The sequence below is a fragment of the Onychostruthus taczanowskii genome, unplaced genomic scaffold (genome assembly GCF_017590055.1).
Source record: "Onychostruthus taczanowskii isolate IOZ18803 unplaced genomic scaffold, ASM1759005v1 scaffold20, whole genome shotgun sequence".
Taxonomy (NCBI): Eukaryota; Metazoa; Chordata; class Aves; order Passeriformes; family Passeridae; genus Onychostruthus; species Onychostruthus taczanowskii.
This window is the reverse complement of record NW_024499240.1, coordinates 6,557,612-6,577,805: the sequence shown is the minus strand read 5'-3', so window position 1 is coordinate 6,577,805 and position 20,194 is coordinate 6,557,612.

Here is a 20,194-nt window from a genome sequence, read left to right as displayed (position 1 = left end):
ATTCAGACGCATTGCCTGTAGCTTTGAATGGCGCTTGTCATCATAAACTAGCATAGAGAGTTCAGGAGAAAGCGTATTCTGCGAGAATTTCCTATAGGAAGAAGCATATTTAAGCACATTAAAAAATGTTTCCGTACCGGAATAATGGCATCAGGAAAAGCAGTGTTATAAAAATTTACTGTCAAAGTAACCCACCACATCAAGGTTTCTTCACTCGTCGTTATCCTCTCATTAGTACCAGTACCTATTTCAGTATGATGACCCAAACTTAACAGGAGTTAGCACTTAATGCTTTAAAGATATCTTCATCCTATATAAAGGAGTAAGACAGTTGATGAGGTTTTACTGAATCACTGGAAATTTAGTATTAGCTGTTACTTTAATTTATTTTAGCCTGATATTTATAATCATCCACACAAAAGTTTCCAAACCTTTTTAATTAACTAAACATAATTTTCTTACTTCATAGAGAAATTCCCAACAGATCTAGAAATGCTCACTGCTACCATGCACAAGGATTGAAACAAGTTTTTAGATAATTTCTATATCTTTGAGAAGGTAGATGTCTACACAGAAAGTAAAACTCACTGAAAATCCCATAAAACACCACTATTCCTTGCACTGAGGCCAAAGTCAAGAATTTCTCATCTTCTATTCTCAACAAAGTAAACCACACGATTTAACTTTTTATTTAAAATAAAATTCTTCCTGTATGTTGTTTGTTCTGCTGCCTCTGTTACTCTCAGGTGACAGTACTGAGAGACCATCAATGGTATTAGCTAAATATGTCTCTTAGTTTCAAAGGTTTTTGTAGTTTACACAGGAGCTGCCTCACCACATTTGAGGAATTCCTTTATTAGTTTGTTTGTCATTCATTTCACATCTAGCTGTCACTCGTGGGGGCTGATTGTCTTGCAGTTCATTTGGTTGCACAGCCACAGGCAGTGCACATTTGAATTCAACAGTTTCAGTTCATGATCACCCTCCCCTATGTGTAATCAACTGTACAGAATGTAATAATCTTATAATACTGTGCTTACTGCACTGAAATAAAAGACAAACCAGTAAATGAGGGAGATGCACATTTTAGAAAGATTCACTGTTGCAGATGAAAATGATACACAAGTTTGAGGGCTTAGATGAAATTATAATTTTTATTTCAGGCAAACAGTTTTCTGTCAGTGTTTTCAGGTTGTCTAGTAAAATAGTGCTCCCTGGTTTGGGTCACCCATTTCCTTGAGTGAAAACGTAGCATTTGAAGCACTCATACCTGTCCTGGCTCATGTCGTTTCATAGTCAGATGAACTTTCACATTATGTAGCAGATGCGGTATTGGTCATCTCTGCAGATGGCTAACACGCTTTTCTTTTTGCTAGCAATGTTTGCAGACATGTACGCTCCTCTTTGTAAGCCAAGTGAACAACAGTGTGTGTCTATTTAAAAAAACAAACAAAAACAGTGGGAAAGGCTTTTAGGTTTTATATATTTATGTGATTGGAAAGTCCGTTTCACTTCATTGTCCTTTTTTTTGTTGTTGTTGTGGGTTTGTTGGAGGTTTTATTGTTCGATTCTTATACAGCATTTTTTTGTGAAGTGAATCTTAAAGTAGGTAAATATTGTTGGTAAAATTGTCCAAAGTAATTTTAGTGTTACACAAAGTTTAAGATGCAAAGATGAAATTGATCTTGAACTCTAGTCTCCAGAATAGTAATGTTAATGGAGCCAATTCACTGAACTAAATATATTTGCTATAACACTCTGAGATTGCACAAACAAATGGACTCATTATTAATTTTTACATGTTAGTACTGTCATAGTTTTGAACATGGAATTGTCTTGGCCATATTTGCATTTCATACTTTAAAAAAGACACAGACTGCAATTTTGATAAGAAGTCCAGAGTGCTACACAGAAAATCATTCATGTGAGCTTCAGGCCAAAACGCTGTTTAACATTCAGTTCTATTGTCTGGGTTGTAGAAATGTGGTGCATTTAAACATGGGCAAGTGTTACTGGAGACACTTGCCAATTGTGCAAGCAACTGCAGCTTCTGCTATCTTCTTCATTTGGAAACAATTGTTGTCGTCTCTGAATTTGATTTAAATTGCTGAGCTTTGCTGAACAGAGACAGGATAATATACTAAGGTCTGGTAACATTTTGCCAATTCTTGCATGCAGTGCAGGGTGCATGAAAACCTTTTACTTAATTAATTGAAAAATACACAGAGCCAATACACTGATTACTTTTAGTATGATTATGCTACGGCTTTATTTCATTAGTTGTTATAACTCTTTATAGATATACACAGACATATACATATACATCTGTGTATTTGGATACACACACACTCCAGAAACAACAAACTGTACAGATCCTTTCCACTGCAGATTGTGCCAGCCAAGTGTGTTGTGCCTCAGAATTCTGTCAGGACTCGGTTGCAGAGGTTTGAGACAGCTTTCTGTCTGCCTTTTCCCATGGAAATTACAGAATGCATGCAGACACATCAGCTGCTTCAATTTGCACTCTCCTATATTTTAATAATTGATAAAGGAGTGCTTGAAGTAATACCAGTCTGTCCATAAGCTGTTTTGAAATGAAAAGGTACATATGTGTATATACCAGCCTGGTACTGGTTTAGTAATCTCCAGCAAATATTTTGGAAATAGCACCAAACTCTTGTGACTGTGTCCATTCCACTCCATCTGTCAGGAATCTTAGATCAATTTTCCATGACTGCTGTTCCTCAGGAGCTATGTCTGAGAGCTGCAATGCAGGAAATGAGAGAAATCAAACAATTTTTAGCAGGTAGCTCAATTAAAAATACTTGAAAACTTTGTATATTTCCCTTTGTATATTTTGGTTTCATTCAGGATGACACAGTGCTTCTTTCTGCAAATTATATCTCTATTTAAAATGTTTATTTTTCAAAATTTTATATTCATACCAGATATGTAATATGGAAAATAATCCTACATTTTGGATTGCTATAAATATGAGTAGTTTCCTGCACACATCTTTTCTCTTTTTGTTCTACTCTTCTTTGTATGTTAATTAAATCTCAACCTATTAGATTCTATTTTATTCAACAACCTGCTATGTCTATGTTTTATCTGAATTTTCAAAACCTTATTTTCTTGAACCCTTCTGACAAAAAGAAAGACGTGTGCATTAGCAATGATACTTGGACTAACAAAATAATAAAACCACTAGCAGTGAGGAGAAAATAGCTTGCTGAGATGCCATTATAACAGAGCTGGCTCTGTAACTTGTGCCCAAGAATTCCACATTTATTGTCTTGGTCTTAGGCTAGGGGGAATTCTGCTACTGGCAAAATTATGCTGTGGACAAAGTGTAAAGGTGTCTTGTTGAAATGCCATCATATTAAAGGAGCTTACTTGAAATAAAGAATCGTATGCCGAACAGCCTGGGCTGTTTGATTTAGAAAAGGCTCTAGGGTAAATTTAGGGCTTTCTTAAAAGCAATATTCTTTGTTTATGCTAGAATTTTTTTTTGTTAGCAAACATACATTTTCTTTAAATGTAGGTCAATAGAAAGGAGGTTTTGTATTGCTAGCGGAAAAAAAGAATGTGATTTACAGTTGAAAACTCCAGGTAAAATGGAGTTTAATATGCTATATTTGAGATGCCAGTGCACGAAGAGTCAGCTGTTCTAAAATTTGTGCAATATAATCACCACAACGGGGGAAAAGGTGGGAAAAAAAGGCAAAGATTTTTAGAATGATTTTTAATTGGGATTCACTTGTCTACACAGGAATGAAAAAACCCCTTGAGATGTAGGCGAAAGAAGAAAAATGGAAGACGTATCAGGTTATATATCGTATTCTTGAAATTAAAATTGTAAAAAATAATATGTAATTTTGCTTGATCTTAAGCATTCATTCTTTGTTTCTACGGTTTGCAAAACAGTAATTAGAAGTAATTATACAACTATCTAAACATTTAGTATTATTTGGTACATTTTATTAAGGCGAGAAAACTGCAGGTGGATTTCCTGCTCGTGTACGTATCTGAGCAAGAGAGCAGAGCATGGGAAATAAATCTTGTTCTTCCCCTGACTGCAATGCAGATCTGGCTCTGGGAGGGGTTTCCATTTCCGCACGGCTCAAACACATGGTCAGTGCTCAGCCAATCGGGAGCATCACATCTGGCCCTGGATTTGTGTGGCTCAGAGTGCCTCTTTGACTGCTAAGCAGGAAAACCTCTCACTTTTTTTTTTTCTTTTTTCCCTCCTAAATTGAATTTGCACACATTCTACAGACGGTGATTTATGTCAAACATAGTTATAACTGTTTATCTGGTGCACACTGTAGCTACCCTAACAGCTAGTTTGCCAACATCTGTCGCAGACACAATTTTTTTTTTTTAAAAACCGTCTATATAGATGATCCTTTTCCTGTACTTACTCTCCATGCTATGCTCTAAGCTGCTGGGATCATGCTTTTTGATGACATGGTATGTTTTAGTCTGTAAATTGTTCTTCACTATTAAGTATCACACTCCCTTGCAAGTCAGATATTTCAAAATGCATTGAATTGATTTTTTATGTAATTATTTTCTGGTCTGTTGCTGCTGAAAAACAGATTATACTTTTTATAAAAATTATTTGAGATTTTTAGATTACTGTGATATAAAGACATATGAACAGTTATTTATATATAGAGTGAAACATATGTGAATAAGGTTATGTCTTTCAAAAGCTGTCAAAATAAATTTAAAATTCCAGAGGGTACTACTACATGTGCTAATGTTTGCATTTGCAGCAGGAATTAGGAATTTTGAATTAGGACATATCTGTTTTTAAAAAATCAAGTCTTTATAATGAATTCCTTACAAGTTTTCTTTTTCTCCCTGACATAGAAATTTTGATTTTGTTAGAAATAGGTATTGCTAAATACAAAATATTAAGGCCTAAAATGTGAGAGGTTGTAATTTGAACCCATATCATAAGGATTATAATAGTTTCTGTCAATTATCTTACAATTCTTTCTCCTTGCCTTTAAAATGTTGTACTGACCAATACCAATGGAGATGCTGGGCAAGTGGAATAAAGCTACAGAAAATATCAAGAACCAATATACTCATTATGGTTGATTAAATCTCTCAATTAAGAGAAATATATTGAAACTGCTGAGAGAATATAGCCAAAGGTGAGGAAACTGTAGCTGGCAGTAAGTCATTTGTACATTCAGAGACCTCAAGTGTACGAGCTGATGTATTCCATGGAAAATTGTGTTGTTAGTTTAAAAAAGGCCCTGTAATGCCTGTAATGCTGTCATATTTACCAGGGAAGTGGCTATACATGCTTGTTTACCAAATATTGCAGGTCATGAGCAATAAGCACAATTTGAAAGTGCTGAATAGTGGAATAATTTATGGCAATATATAACCTGATTACATTTCTGCCTTCAGGATGAACATGGTTGGAATTCATTGGCCTTATTATTAATAATTTTCTATGTGTTAATAAGAGGATGATAATGTAAGCAGATGGATTATGCAAGGGAATCCCAACATAAGGACAACTATGTAATTCAGAAGAATGCATTAAAGTTTAACTTTGAAACAAGTTACTTTGTATAGATAGAAACACAATTCAGATTTTAGGTGTTCATAATTTGCTTTTGGAAAAATTACAGAAAAATATTTTGTGTGCAGTTTCCCCAGAAACCTGTCACTCACTGAAATGTAATCTAAAAACTAATAGCTTTTTAATGTTTGCAGCCATAGCATTGTTGTAATTTTATCATATGCATTTAACATGTATTTCATCAGCCTACATTTTCCAGGTGTCAGAGGACTTGGTTGTAATTATCTGCTACCAGATACAGTAAAAATGTAGTTTGATTCTGTGGCTCTCGAGGAATTTAATAAACTGTCTAGAAATGTCTGCAATGTATACAAAAATCTCTGGAAAAAGGTTCTAGAATTGTAAAAACAGATTCTTCTGATGTCTTATTTTGCTTGTGCTTTGTGTTGGCTGAGCCCTGCAATCTGAGGAGACACGAGCAATTTGCAGATATTGTCCATTTCTGTTTTCTTTCTGGGTGCCATTTCCAAGGCTTGTTAGTAAAAACATGCAGATAAATGGGTCTGTTTGCTTCACTTCAGTGTGGCCACCCTGAAGAAGTATCATCTGGGACTCTGTGACATCAGAATTTCTTTTTAAGTCTAGTCAACCAAAAGAGCTGCACTATTTGGAACACCAGCTGTAGTTGTGCCACAGAACTTCAACTTTTACATCTATTAGTATACAGGATTTTATTTAAAAGTAAAGGTGTTTATAACACAGCTTGCTATTTCTGTAAGTTAAAATTGTCATCTGAACAAGAATTAGCTGCTTTTTTATTCCCTCATACAGACATGTGCTTACCCTCCAGTACCTGTTGCTTTTCCTTCCATCTTGTGAAGTTAGCTATGGGATTAAATTAATTAGTTATTTTTATTTCTGTTCTGCATTTTGGTGCCCAAACAAAGCCTCTGTCTTACCAATTTTTTTAGTTTCACACCCTTGCTAGAGTTTCAGAAAGCAGACTGATGCAATTATATAGCAGATCCCAGTGGAAAATTAGGACTACTATTTAGGCCTCAAGCAGGAATGCAATATTCCAGGCTGACTGCTGGAAACCACAAATCCTGACCATTCTTGCAAAACTTGTGATAGGAGCACAAAGAAGAGTGTTATTAGCCAGTCATAGAGTATTAAATTATACATGACTGCAGCACTATTGAAACATCAGCTACCAACCTAAAGCTCTTCCTTTTTCTGTTTAGTTCTCTTTAATGGCAAGAGGCAGACTTTCCTTGTTTGACCTTTGGATTAAATCTGTCAATATTGATTTTAAAATCTGCCTACAGTCCAGTTTTTTAACCCAACTCCTTTTTTTTTTTCTTTGTTTGTTCTTTCCCCCTATGAAGTCAGTATCTGAGGTCCCAAGTTTGTATGTTTCCAAGTGGTTTACATGCATTTTATTCTTAGAATGCTGAGAGAATTGGCAGTATGTAAGCTGAAAAATGTCTTTGCAAGTTTCATCCCATTATTAGGGTTTTATTTTAGTGGTATTCCAGTAAATATAGAACATAAACTTTAGTCTGTTCTAGAAAGACTTCTATACATACATGCAATAGCAAGCTTCTTCTCTCTAATGAAAGATGGTTACTGGACCAAAACAGTTGTTGATGAATTACTTCTTTGTGGAAGGTATTGAGGAGAAAGAAATATTTTGGTGTAAAATAGATTCTCTTTTGGAACACACTTGTCCCCGCTATTTGGTATTAAATATTATCTCAGCTCGATAACCTCCGACAAACCTTTGGTTCCTCATAGCAGGGGCCATGCTTCTTTGCTGCCTGCCTTGCAGAAATTGTATTAGTGTGCCAGAAGCCAGTAACTTACTACTGAATGACACCCATCAGAGCTGAAGGTGTCCTCAGACTTGCCAAAACTGTCTCAAACCTTCCTGAGAGTCTTCTGGTCACAGCTTCTCTTCCCACAGCTCTGTGATGTTCCTGCTCCCACTGAGAACTGCATAGGAAATTTGCTACGTAATGCTGTAGGACTGCAGCCTTGTAAGTTCACAGTCTAGGTGGGATGAATCAGGAAGAGAACTACCTGTGTTTTAACAATTCTGGGAGGAATTGGGTTATAAATACACACAGTATACACACAGAATTATGAATATTTGGAAAAATTCAACTAATATATAATGGCTTATTGCTACTTCTGGTGGCTAGAATCTATGTGTTTAATGAAATCTGGCAAAATGCTGCTTTCATAGTGCTGAGTTTGAATACTTTTTGGGTGTGGTGGGTGGTTTTTGTTTGTTTTGGTTTGGTTTTTTGAGGGTTTGTTTGTTTTTTACTACTGGCAGATTGGTTATGACTTCTATTGGAATTGAATCGTACACTCCATGATTTAACATGTTCCATTGTGAATGGGAGCAGCTGAAGTGTAGGCCCTCACTCCCCTCTCCTCACTGTTTTCTGAGGACGGTAACTTCCAGCAGGGGAGGTACCAGACAACAGGCATTGCGCAAATGACTTAAATCTCTGCAGCTGTTTTCTGGTGCCACATGTTGTTATGAGTAATTTGTGACATTCATCAAAAGTGGAAAGTGTGTACTTTTTTCCTTTTTTGTAATATATTTGCTACAATTGTAGTTAAGCTGAATATTATTAATGCAGTTTGTTTTATTAGTTTGGCAATACTGCCCTAGCAACTACTGCTCAACAGTATTTGTTCAGGGAAAGAAAGTCAAGGTAAGGCATGGCAAGGAACAAAGTCATTGGCTCCTAGTTAATCACAAAGAATATGTTATTTTGTATCTTTATTTCTTTGTTGTCCTTAAAAATAATGTATAGCAGGGGAAAATGATACCAGAAAGAAGGGTCTTGATGAGCTTAACTGGGGCAATTTATGGAAATGCATAAACCCCTTTGTCTTTCTCTGTAAGTGCTTGGTGAATTTCAGACTACGGACTTCTTTGTGATTGTACTTACAGATAAAGTAATTGGTATTAATTCAGTTAGAATTAGTAAAAAATTAGATCAAAGAATAGCAGAATAAACAGCAGAGTCCATCTAGAGTTTACTCAAATCTATTTATATGTATAGGCTAAACGATCTCCACAAAGATCTTTTGTTTCATTTTCTTTTTTAGTGATATGTCCAGGTTCACAAAATTTGAATTCCAAGCTGCATTTTTTTCACCATCTGGAGTTATTTTGTTTCCAGGTTTGTTTTCTGATCTCTTAATAGAATTGTCTTTTACTTTGCTTTTACTCCTGGGTGAACTGCAGCCTTGCTCTTTTGGTATCTTCCTTTTTGTTGTTCTATTTTTGATTCTCTTCCATTTTTATTGCAATCCTCTATTTTGAAAAAATATGTTGTAAAAAATTTAAATTCATAATAACTTTATTTTTGTATTTATAACTTGTATTTTTCTTCAGTCTCTACTTTTTGTTTTAAAGTAAGATGGCTGATATAACGCAAAGTAAATTTAATCAAATATTAATAAATAATGATAATAATTGCACAACATTCCCTTGTAGTTGGTCCTTGGGAAAGAATGAATAATTCTTTTAAAAAATATTAGATTACCAGTATCCAGATTTTTCCTGAATTATGGATCTAAATTTTTCAATTTCATATTTTTCAAAAGATATACTAATGCTACTGATTAGTATATCTTTTCTATAGCAAGTTAAAGCATCTTGAAGCATAAATTAAATTCTATTTGTTGAAATAATCTTTTTATTCAAGATGAACAAAAAATTAATTTACCCTATGTGGTTAGTTTGATATTACACTACTAAGTCATATAATATTTCTCTTAATTTTGACAGTGTCCAAGAGGAGTGGCAAATTTAATGTTACTTGTAAGAGTGCAATTTGCCTTTTACTAATAACAGTGGTGGGTTTTGTATGGCATAATACTTGAAACCATTTCCTAATACATAGATTGAATAATTGAATAGATTAAGCAGTATCAGATTTAAAGTCTTGTGTTTTGGTAAACACCCCAAGGAAGGTAGATATACACAATACTACACCATTTCTTTATTTCTGTGGGAAGAATCAGGATTGAGTTTCAAACCTGAACCCCTTTTGCAAGAGAAGACTTTAAATACATTTGACACCACTAAAATAGTATTATTATTTGAAAAAATACTGAATTCTTGTGTAAGTACAAGAATTGGGTTTGCAGTACTAAGGCTGTCATACAATGACCTTTGGGGTTGGTTAGACACAAAGTTGTAAGATAGATCTCTTACCAGAACAATATAAACTACCATTTAAGAAAGGTTGCTAAATTCCTAAAAGGAGGATGAACCTGTCTTGAAAGTATTCAGTTAAAAACAATGCACTTGTCAAAGCAACCTCAGGTGGTGACATATACATTTTGTTTTCTTCCCCAAACAGCTTTGTAGAGAATTTAAGGCAGTGAAAATTACTGCTAATATGAAGCCTGGTATAGCTTTGTGAGTGAGTCATTCCCCCCGCCCCCCACCATTCCACATATAAATACTCAGAGGCTTGGCATAAAGAATGCAGCCTGGGGCATACCCCATAAAACTTACAATGCAATTAAATGAACAATTTCTACTGGAAATAAAATGGGCATGTTGAGTAGAATATGAATTAAACTGAGCAAGAACAGAGTCAGACAACCTTTCGTGGTACTCCAGGCTCTTGGAGAGAACCCCCAGGGTCAGCAGTACCAAATGCAGCTGACAGGTCAAGGCCAATCAGTAAAGAAAGATAACTGCAGTTTGCAATGAAAAGCAGGTCATTCCAAATTTTGATTAATGTAGTCTCAATGCTGTGGTGTCCACTCGACTGGGTTAGCAAAATAAAGACAGATAGCAGTGGATTAACTCTAACACTTCTTTATTATACTGCAGCCGTTACAGGCTTCTCTGCTGCTGCATTCACTAAGACGAGGCTTTCTCCAATTTATGATCCTCCGTCCCCATTGCCTCCTGGCCTGAATTCTGTGGAATTGACTCAGTTACAAGGGGCTGCCCTGCAGACTATTTGCAAGACTTCCAAAATGAACTCAAAATAACTTTGGAAAATGGCAAACCCCTCACATTCTTAATATTATGATTAGTTGATGTTGGCAGTGTTTATCCTGTGGAGCATATGGTGAAAAGGTGTCAACTTCAATGACTTTGTAAAAACATAGGGGGAACTAATTTGTTGTTTATTGACAGTTTTTGTTACACAATACAAAGACTCAAAACTGCTACAGAAGAAACTTTGCAAGTGTTACTTGCCAAGGCAGGAATATGAGAATATATTCTTTTTTCTTCCAAGATAAAATTAGTTTTGAAGTAAGTCTTTTCAAAATAAAAAATATTTCTATCAGTGAAGAATGAAATTCATTAGCAAATATGAAACTACTTGAACAGATTTAAAATGCCGTTTAGAAAGAATTTGTTATAGGTGGATTCCTTCTATTTCTTTCCAGTCTTTTGTTTGATTGTTTTTCTTTTTCATTTGGTAGATAAGTATTTGTGCCATACCCGTTCAAATGTATGTTATAATTGTGTTTATTAACCCAAATTCACCCATGCATAGTCTTCCAAGTGAATCTGTTAGAACTGATTGTGTCACGTTAGACAGCAGCAGTGCCATGACGTCAGTGATTACCCTGGAAACACGAGTGCAGTCTGCATCCGCACTCCGCTCGGCACTGGGGGTGGGAGCTGCCTCTTGCCTCTCTTCAGCTGGATGGAGGTGCAGTGCTTACAGCAGGCTGCACACCGGCCTGGCACTGCTGCTGGAGTATGCTCAGGGCAGCATCTGACCACTGTAGATCATAATGAAGGTGTAGACAAAGTTCTGCATTTCTCTGTTAGGTAGGACAAAATGTCATTATAGAATTACACAGGAGGAGACTTTTGTGGAGTAAGAATTAGAATGCTTCTTTTCCTACATAGCTAACAGTATAAGTTAATGTGTGATAGTTTTTTTGTGGTTGTTTTTGGGAAAGAGCTGTCAGCTAGCTATTTTACTGAACCGACTGCAGAATTCGTAACATGTATTGCACTCTTCTTCAAAATGTACATTCTCTTCTCTCTGGTCCTATGGAGGACTGTAAAATGCATATGTGTAACTTTATGACCTATCTTGTTTAATGGTGCCAAGGCCAGAATAGCAGGGTTCTCTCCAGGTGACTGCCACTACCAATACTGATGTACTTTCCAGTATATCATAACTTTCACAGTGACTTTTGATTTGATTAACAGCTGCACAGAACCTGTCCCATAGTAGAGAAAGCTTTCTTTTCTTTTTAGGAAAGATTTTCTTACATTATGGAAGTATTTCTTCTATTCAGACCACAGCTAAGAGATTTGCCATAAAAATGATATATTTGGAAATTTATCAATGCTCTGTTATTGGCATTAGGTGACCATTTATTGGTTTCTTTGTTCAACCTGTAAATAAATGTAAATTTCATAGACAGTTTGGAACAGTTGCCTGAAATGATTTTGGCTTTTTCTGAGGCTGAGTGGTATATGACTGGCTTGTGGTCCCTGCTTTGACCTTTGTGTGGGCCTGGATGTGTGAGTTCATGTCGCAGCGCATGTGTCAGGTCAGCCCGCAGCAGCTGGTCTGAAAGAATTGGAGCAGAACACGGCAGCGAAGTCGATTGCAATGTCAGAACCACTGCAGACAGAGAGTGGAAACCAGGGCCCTGCCTCTTAGGGCATCTGTATCCAGCCAGCAGACAATGAAAGCAGCAGGCTCTAATGAGAAAAGGGAAGCCAGTGAAGGAGACAGACTCTGTGAAATTTATTAGTTGGTGCAATAAAGCTGCTTCTTTGGGAGTGAACCTGAAGTGGCCTCTGAGTTAATTTGGGATGAAAAGCCCAGTAAGGGAGGCAGTTTATTGGGGTTCATCCTCTTCATAACCCAAGATATTGACCCCTACGGTCTCCCAGCCAGAAGCAAAAATATCAGACTCTCCCATTTGTGCACAGTACCGTTTATTTTCATGTAATAAAAACACCCCCTGAGTCTGTTAACTATTATCCATTTCCCTTTGCAGGATGTATCGTACCAGTCATCATTGAGAATATTGCTTTCAGACTCATTTTAGTTTATAGCCCCAAATATTTCTTGTTTGCTTTGAGTAATTGTTTTCTGTTAAAAATTGGGTAGCTGGCTTGTTAATTAGTAAGATATAAACCAGCTACATCACTACATTTTTAAAGCTATGGTGCCAGCTAGTGGTGAGAGATGATAGACAGTGTCTCAAGTGTGACACTTATCTAAGTGTACGGTATATTTTTTATTTGCATCATGATAACGTGACATTAAGTTTTATTTGTCAGTTATCAGTACCTTGTGACCAAAAAAATATAAAATAAAATGAGCCACTGCTATAATTGTACAGTTGGATTTAGTTGGGTTTATTTGAAATCTTCCTGCCATTATTGATGGAGTAATTATATCATTGATCAGAGCATTTGCCAGTGAAGCCTTTTAATCCTTAGGTTTTCACATGTGACCATCACTTCATATGCATTATGAACCTGTAGGTGCTCTTTAACTTTGCTGGAAATCTGAATTTCTTAAAAAATGCAGTAGACTTCAGTTGTAAGCAGCAGAAAGATGCTTAGAAGGTTTCTGTGATTGATTCACTTGTGCAAATTAAGGAGAACTTTAGTGTGGCCAATGCAGGTCAAAACTCTTAATTGATTCTATTTATTTAGCTGATACACCCTACTAAGGTGGAAAGAAAAAAGTCCTGTATTTTATTAACATGAGAGGAAATTTCAAGCAATTCATTATTCATTATGCACTGTCTGTTCATATAAGCTCATAACAGAAAAGAAAAATAAGCAACCCTTAAGAACATTTGTAAAGAAATGTAAAAAATAATTTATTTTTCTTTTTAACAAGGAGTCATTGACAGGTCATCTTTTCCAGTTTAATTAAGCAATAACCAATCTCGGTGAGGTTGTGGAAGGCTCTTGAATACTAATAAATAAAAGCAGAAGATGAAGCATTTCTTTCATTAAATAGTAGGAGCTGTTTATAACTCTATTACTTACTGTTAAAATCAATTATTATTACTAATACTCTTCAAGTAATTTATACCTGAAGGCACACTGAAGGTTGTAACGCAGAACTTTTCTTTTTAAATGTCAGACATAGCCATGAAGGTCAGCTCTTGTGAATAAGGACACCTCAGATGAACACACTTGTAATAATATTTGTGATGATAGATCTCGTGTTAGTGACAGCTGCCAGCAGCAAGCAGAGCTGCCACAGTCTTCCTTCCCCTCTAATACATGTGCCTACACTGGTGGAAAAATACAGGGATGTTTCTAATCCAAGGGAATGCAGAAAACAGAATGATTTTTGTATGAGATGGAATCAACCCAGTTAGACACAGAAGCAATTTATTTAAAAGAGGTGACTAAAATATTAACTTGAAATATACTGTCATGGTTTCATCATACATTTCCTTCTGGTCCCCTTTCCTTTCCAGGGTGTATGTGACACTTGTGTACTTTCTCCTTTTTCTCCTGTGCTGTTGCAACACAGTTGCTTTAATTTAATACTACAAGGATTACTTCAGCGGAAAAAAAACCTATATCCCTTAAAATATTAAAATGCAAGTATGAATCTTCATTGATTTCTTAACTGTGGGTTTTGTAATGTGTGTTTAATGCTGTTGCCTAATTAATTTCTTTAATTGTTCAATTTATTCTGCAAATTGATAGTCTTTTAACATTTACATAACTTCAGATTCAATAAATAAGGGGTTAGTTTTTAAAAAAAACATACTGTGTGTTGCCCAGTTGCAACAGTCATAGATTAGGTACACACTTTGAATTTGAGGTCAACAAATGGCATTCTACAGGCTAATTTTTCTCTTTTTGTGCTTGAAATTAAACAGGTGTCTATAAACATATTATCAGTGTGTAACTAAACCACCATTTTTATTTTATTTTATTGTAACTCCGCTGTAGTTAAAATAACCTGCTTATTCAAAATAATGTCTAAAGTGATGTCAAGACTGAGATTAAATCGCCAAGGCATTTGACTTCCAAATAAAATAATGTGGAGTTCTGTGACATAAACATAAGGACCAATATTTATAATGTTGATACATTCATTTGGATTGACAGTCTAACTATTACGGTATTAGACACCAAATGTATTTCTTGTCCTAAACTAATATTTTATGTGGAAGGCAAAAAATTGTACAAAACGATTATTTTAAACACAATTTTAAGGTTATTTTAAAGTTTCTTTTTCACACTATTACTGGGTAAGATATAAATTTAGCAGTTTGCATTCTTTATTGGTCTAGAACATATCTTGTTAATACAGAACAGAAATAATATACATTTAGTGGATTCTACACTAGATACCCTTGTGCATCTCATAAAACTCCCTGAAATTTTTGTATTTAAAAATCTGTATGATACATTAAGTTCAGTGGACTTAGAAAAATCCTGAGCTTAAGCATGAAGCTTAATTTGAAAAAAAACCCCAAACTTAAAAAAAACCAACCCTGTCTAAATTGAGCTGTCAAATAATTCCTTTAAGTGCACTGCTGTTGTGTTGGAGTTGTCGGAGCAGAATGTGATACCATAGCTGATGAAGTGGGAAAAAAAGGTCACAATAATTTTGAAATCAAGAGGAATGTGTTTCAAAAGGCCTTTGGCAATAAAAACCACAAACAGACAAAACCACGCAAATCCCAAAGAAACAAACAAAAGCCCCACAAACCCACCAACCAACCAGGTGCTTGATTATTTCCAAAGAGCTCCCCCGGCTGAGTACCTGGGGCACCATTTCTGCCTTCTCTTGGAATGCTGGCAGTGAAGCCCTCCACAGAGCTCTGTGTGGGAAGATGGAGTGCCTGGTATGGGAGTTGGCCACATCTGTCAGGAAACTGCTACAGATGGTTCAACTCATTAGCTGCCAGAACTCCTAGCAAACATCATCCGAGAGTATGGGGACCTCACTTGGACTAAATGTTAAGCTTGCCTCCTGTTCAGTGTCATTACATTTTCTGCAAAATATGATCCTTAACCATTTCTGTTAGAGACTGGATACTCTTGGATGTAACCAGTCTGCAACTCTGTTTTGTTCGATTCGAATATGTAAAATAATTAAATTAAGACTGGTTCCACCACCCAAACAGTGTCTCAAGTGTAGCTCACTGTATCTGTTAAATATTGGCTATATCTGATATTAGTACCTCTTCGTAATGATGTCACAGTTGGGATGTGATGAACACCAATGTAGTATACACTTGTATTTGCAACAGCCTTTCTGTAGTATCATGTCTATGTTGTGATGTGTGCTGTCGCTCATGCAGAATTTCTCAGCTTACCTGTCTTTGTGTTGCTCGGTATTTCCAGCAGAGTTGTTTCACGTTTGTGTGTGTTGTAGCAGAGTGAGCACAGCAGGTGTTCCAGTTAGCTTTGCAGCAGAGCCAGCAGAGGGAGCAGACACACTGGTATTTTATGGTTCTGACAGATTTTGGCCATTTTTCCCTATTGTTTCTGCAAATGCCTATATTTTCATGTATGTAGTCATTATAGATGAGAATGCGGGCAAATGTCTGTGTGCTGGAAGTTCAGTAACTGTGGGGAAAAGCTAAGCTGTCAACTGTTTTATGATTACAAAATTATCTTGGATTTTGCAAAGATTTGCATAGATGATTTTGTGTACTGAGAGTCATTATTTGTGCTGAGTATTTTTTGGACCCTGGAAAGAAGATACTTTCCCTTAAAAAACCCTTCAGTTTTACTTCAGGGCACACTGCCTTTAGAAAAACCACAGCATAAATTTAAGTACAGGTTAAAATGACTTCACACACTTGCAAGGTCAAGCCCTTAATAAATCACTATACACATTGTGTGCAGTTCACCTGTGTGAAATAGGCTTGAAAAGACTGTTCTGGTCACAGCTGATATTTGGAGATACATTTTGGGTGTATGCAAGCAGTCTTCTTTTCCAGTTACATCTAAATGTGAAAATGCGTGGAAATTGTTCTCCCATTCATGATCATTGTACCTTAGGCCCGCTCCCAAAGTTGGCAGGAATTTTATATGAAGAGGTGTCAGGGTAGAAAGGTGGGGGTCTTTATACAATCTTATGTGTGCTTAAACAATACAGTGAAGTAAGTATTACTTTGTAAATGATGTTGTTTGCATCATGGTTTAAACTTTGTTTAAATACTTTTTTTTGGTGATAGCATTATTGCACTCTGTGCTTGGTTAAGCCAGGCGGGGTTGATTATCATTAAGTGTTATTTATTTCTATTTTATTAAGCCTCCTTTTACATTCATGTTACAGGTTAATTTATACTTTTATTTCATGCACTACTTGGCTTTACTGATTAATATGCCCCATGGCATTCAATAAAGCCAGGCAGTGGAGGAAATAAGAGTGGTATTAATTTCTAACATTGCTATAAATTTGCCTTAATAAAACTAGCTCAATAACACTGCAGTAGTAGTACAATGGATGCTTCCAAATTGTTAGCAAAGACACAACTGAAAGAACAACATATTTTTTTCCAGAATTTAAGAATGCTGTGCTGTCTTTTTACTGGTGTCCAAATTAGGCTACCTGTTATAATACTGAGTGCTTTTACATTGTGTTCTAAAACACAGTATATATATTTTTTTAAAAATTAGTATTGTACTAAATCAATCAGTTCAATCATAAGCAGATAAATCCTCAGGGTCCTTTCAAGTGCCTTGTGGATTTTCATGACACTGTTACTTAACAGACAGGTTTCAAAATATCAAGAAAAAAAGAAAATTTTGGACTATAAGGACAAACAGTACAAGAGAAATTAGAACAATGGATTTTCTTTTTATTAGTAAAATAACTACTATTGATTTAAATTTTCCAGTATTTCTCCATTGATTTATTTACATGTTGCTCTGTAGTAGAGGAAAATTTTCAAGAAAGAAATGCAGATAGGATTGATGAATATTAGTTTTAGGTGCACAAACTACTCATTATATTTGTAAATATTTTGGCTATATTTTCTTTATTAACTATTAACTATGATAGCTGTATTTTTTCAGATCCAGATTGTGAAATCTGTGTAGCATAAAATCTTTAAGTAAACTTTGCCATGTAACATTTAGTTGTGACAAATTTTTTTACTCATGCCTGCATTCCTTTACTACTCGAACTCACATTGACTTAACTGAAAATTTTGCTCAGAAAGAGGGGTTTGGATAGAGCTGTTATTTGACCTCAGTACAAAATGAAAGCATGATAAAGCAAGTTAGCACAGAAGAATCTGAACAAAACCACAGCCCAAAAGAATTGCCAAATCCTCAGAACTTGATCCTAGAAGGTTCATGGAGAAGCTCGTTCCTGAAGTCATTGGGATGTCAGCTTTCTCTGCACTTTGCTAGGTCAGACCTTAATAAATCACTCAACACACTTTGCAGAGATCACCTATGGGGGGAAAGGCAGCAAATGCTTAAAGGGATTAATATAAACATTATAATAGATCAAACAGAACTTATTTTTACATTCAGGCAGCTATGAAAATAATACTGTCATCTTGATAAGTGTATTGGTTAGTTAAAATCAGATGGGCAGCACACTGACGGCTATAATTTGATTTTACTAAATAATATGAATTTACATAATGCACAGTCTAAGAATATACCAATGTAGATTCAAATTAAAATTGTAGGGTTTATGTAATGATCTTTGCTTAATATGTTTTTGTAAATAGTAACAAACCCTGTAAAATTGTCTTACTTACTATAAAACTTATATATATCCAAACATAGCATTTAATTAGGTCATATGATGCTGCTATAGTTTAACTATGTCAAATAATTTTGTTTAAGTGTTCTATAACCTTGTAATCATAGAGACACTGAAGTTAGAAATGGAAATGTTGTCTTCACATGTGCTGGGCACAGCCAGGTCTGTTCTGTGCCCTGCATACATGATGCGAGATATTTTGTCTGGGTGAACTTCTTGGGGAGTTCCATTTTATCAACTGTTTTCTCAGAAAAAATATTTAGTTTTTAATGGAAAACTAAATGTCTTCCTTTAGCTTTTTAACAAGGTATTAGCCTTGTTAAAACAATAGGAGTAATGACATTCACAGGTATATTTGATTCAGTGTTTTAAGGGATGCATAATCTGCAATATTTAGGGGGAGATTTGCCAACTGCTGTGCCAAGCTGGATAGCTTACTCTAGAACTGTACTTCACAGAAGCTCCTATATGTGCCCCCAGAGTGGTGGAAAATTAGATTAGATAAATAGACCATTGATTAGATTGTTTGGCAGTTTAGTGTGTCAGAAATGATGAAAATCTGTACCATGTTTGATCTGTGCAGCCCATGAATGCTTTCTGTCTTTCATTTACAAGAGCAGAAGTTTGGGCTGCTCATTTGCTCTGTGGGTAAGGCCTTTGGGATCTATGTGAAAGAGAGTGAGAACATTTTCTTCCTGCTGCACACATAAGCAGCAGATAAGATTATGAAAGGAAAATTCACAAGACTGATTTTTCATGTTTAACCCCCTAACGCAAAACTATAGATCTGTTTTCTTCTTGGATCACCACAGCCAAGCAGAATAAGCTGCAGTGTTTCCAAAACAGAAAAATGTGTGTTTGGGCTGAGAGCATAATATGCTGTTAAATATGAGCAGTTCTCTTCAGTGTTACCATTGTGGGGTCTGGAGAGTGGGATGAGTGAGAATGTCAGCCTGGGTGCTGCAGGTAAGGCAGGAATGGTTAAAGCAATGTCATTTTCTTTGACAGTTTAAAAAAAAGCAGTCTATTATAAAGGGTTGTCTAAAAAGAACGCTGAATCCTCCTCTCCGTCTCTTGCACAGTACTTACCTTCATGCAGATGTTGAAAAAGAATATTCACTTCTGTTTCACTGTTTCTGTCTGTTATCAGTAGGACTAAACTGATGTTTTGATTTCTTTTGCTCTTCTTGTTTTATTTTATGTGTTGCTTTTTCTCCCCTACCCATACATCACACCTGCATTTCTGTAGGACACAGAAAATTCTGTACTTTTGGAAGGAAGTACATACAGATTTTCTATTCTGCTGCTCCATAAAATGTTTCTCCTCTTTCAATGTATTTTTATGGAATTAAAATGTTGCCTTTATTTATTGGCTGGTGGTAAGTATTTATTTTTACACCTTCTTTACAGCATAATCTTGGAAGAGAAACTGTGCTCTAAAAATTGTTATTAAGTTTTACATTTCTAGCCATGCGTTTAAGTGACATTTGTTTCAGAGGGAATAGATCTCTTCTCAGATGACGCTTTCTGGGAACTAGAACCAAAAATCTAAAACCGATGTAGCCAAATCCTTGCCTGTATCTATGAGAATACCATAAATTGATCTGAAGAAACAGCCAAACATGATTGTAATTAGGATCACTGAAATATTTCCTGGATGCCTGAGGCAAAAACGAATGTAACACAGAAAAATAAGTATAGTCCATTCCCAATGAAAGTGTTGGCGTTGAGCTGATCTAGTGCTGATGCTCATGAGGAATTCGAACGGTGCCTTTATTTAGGCCTTCTCGCAGGCAGCAAACTGTACACGGCCCCCGAAGTGCCTGCGGTCGGTGCCTGGCGTCGGTGCCGCGGCTCGGTGCCGCGGCTCGGTGCCGTGCGCGCCCGCCCCGGCGCG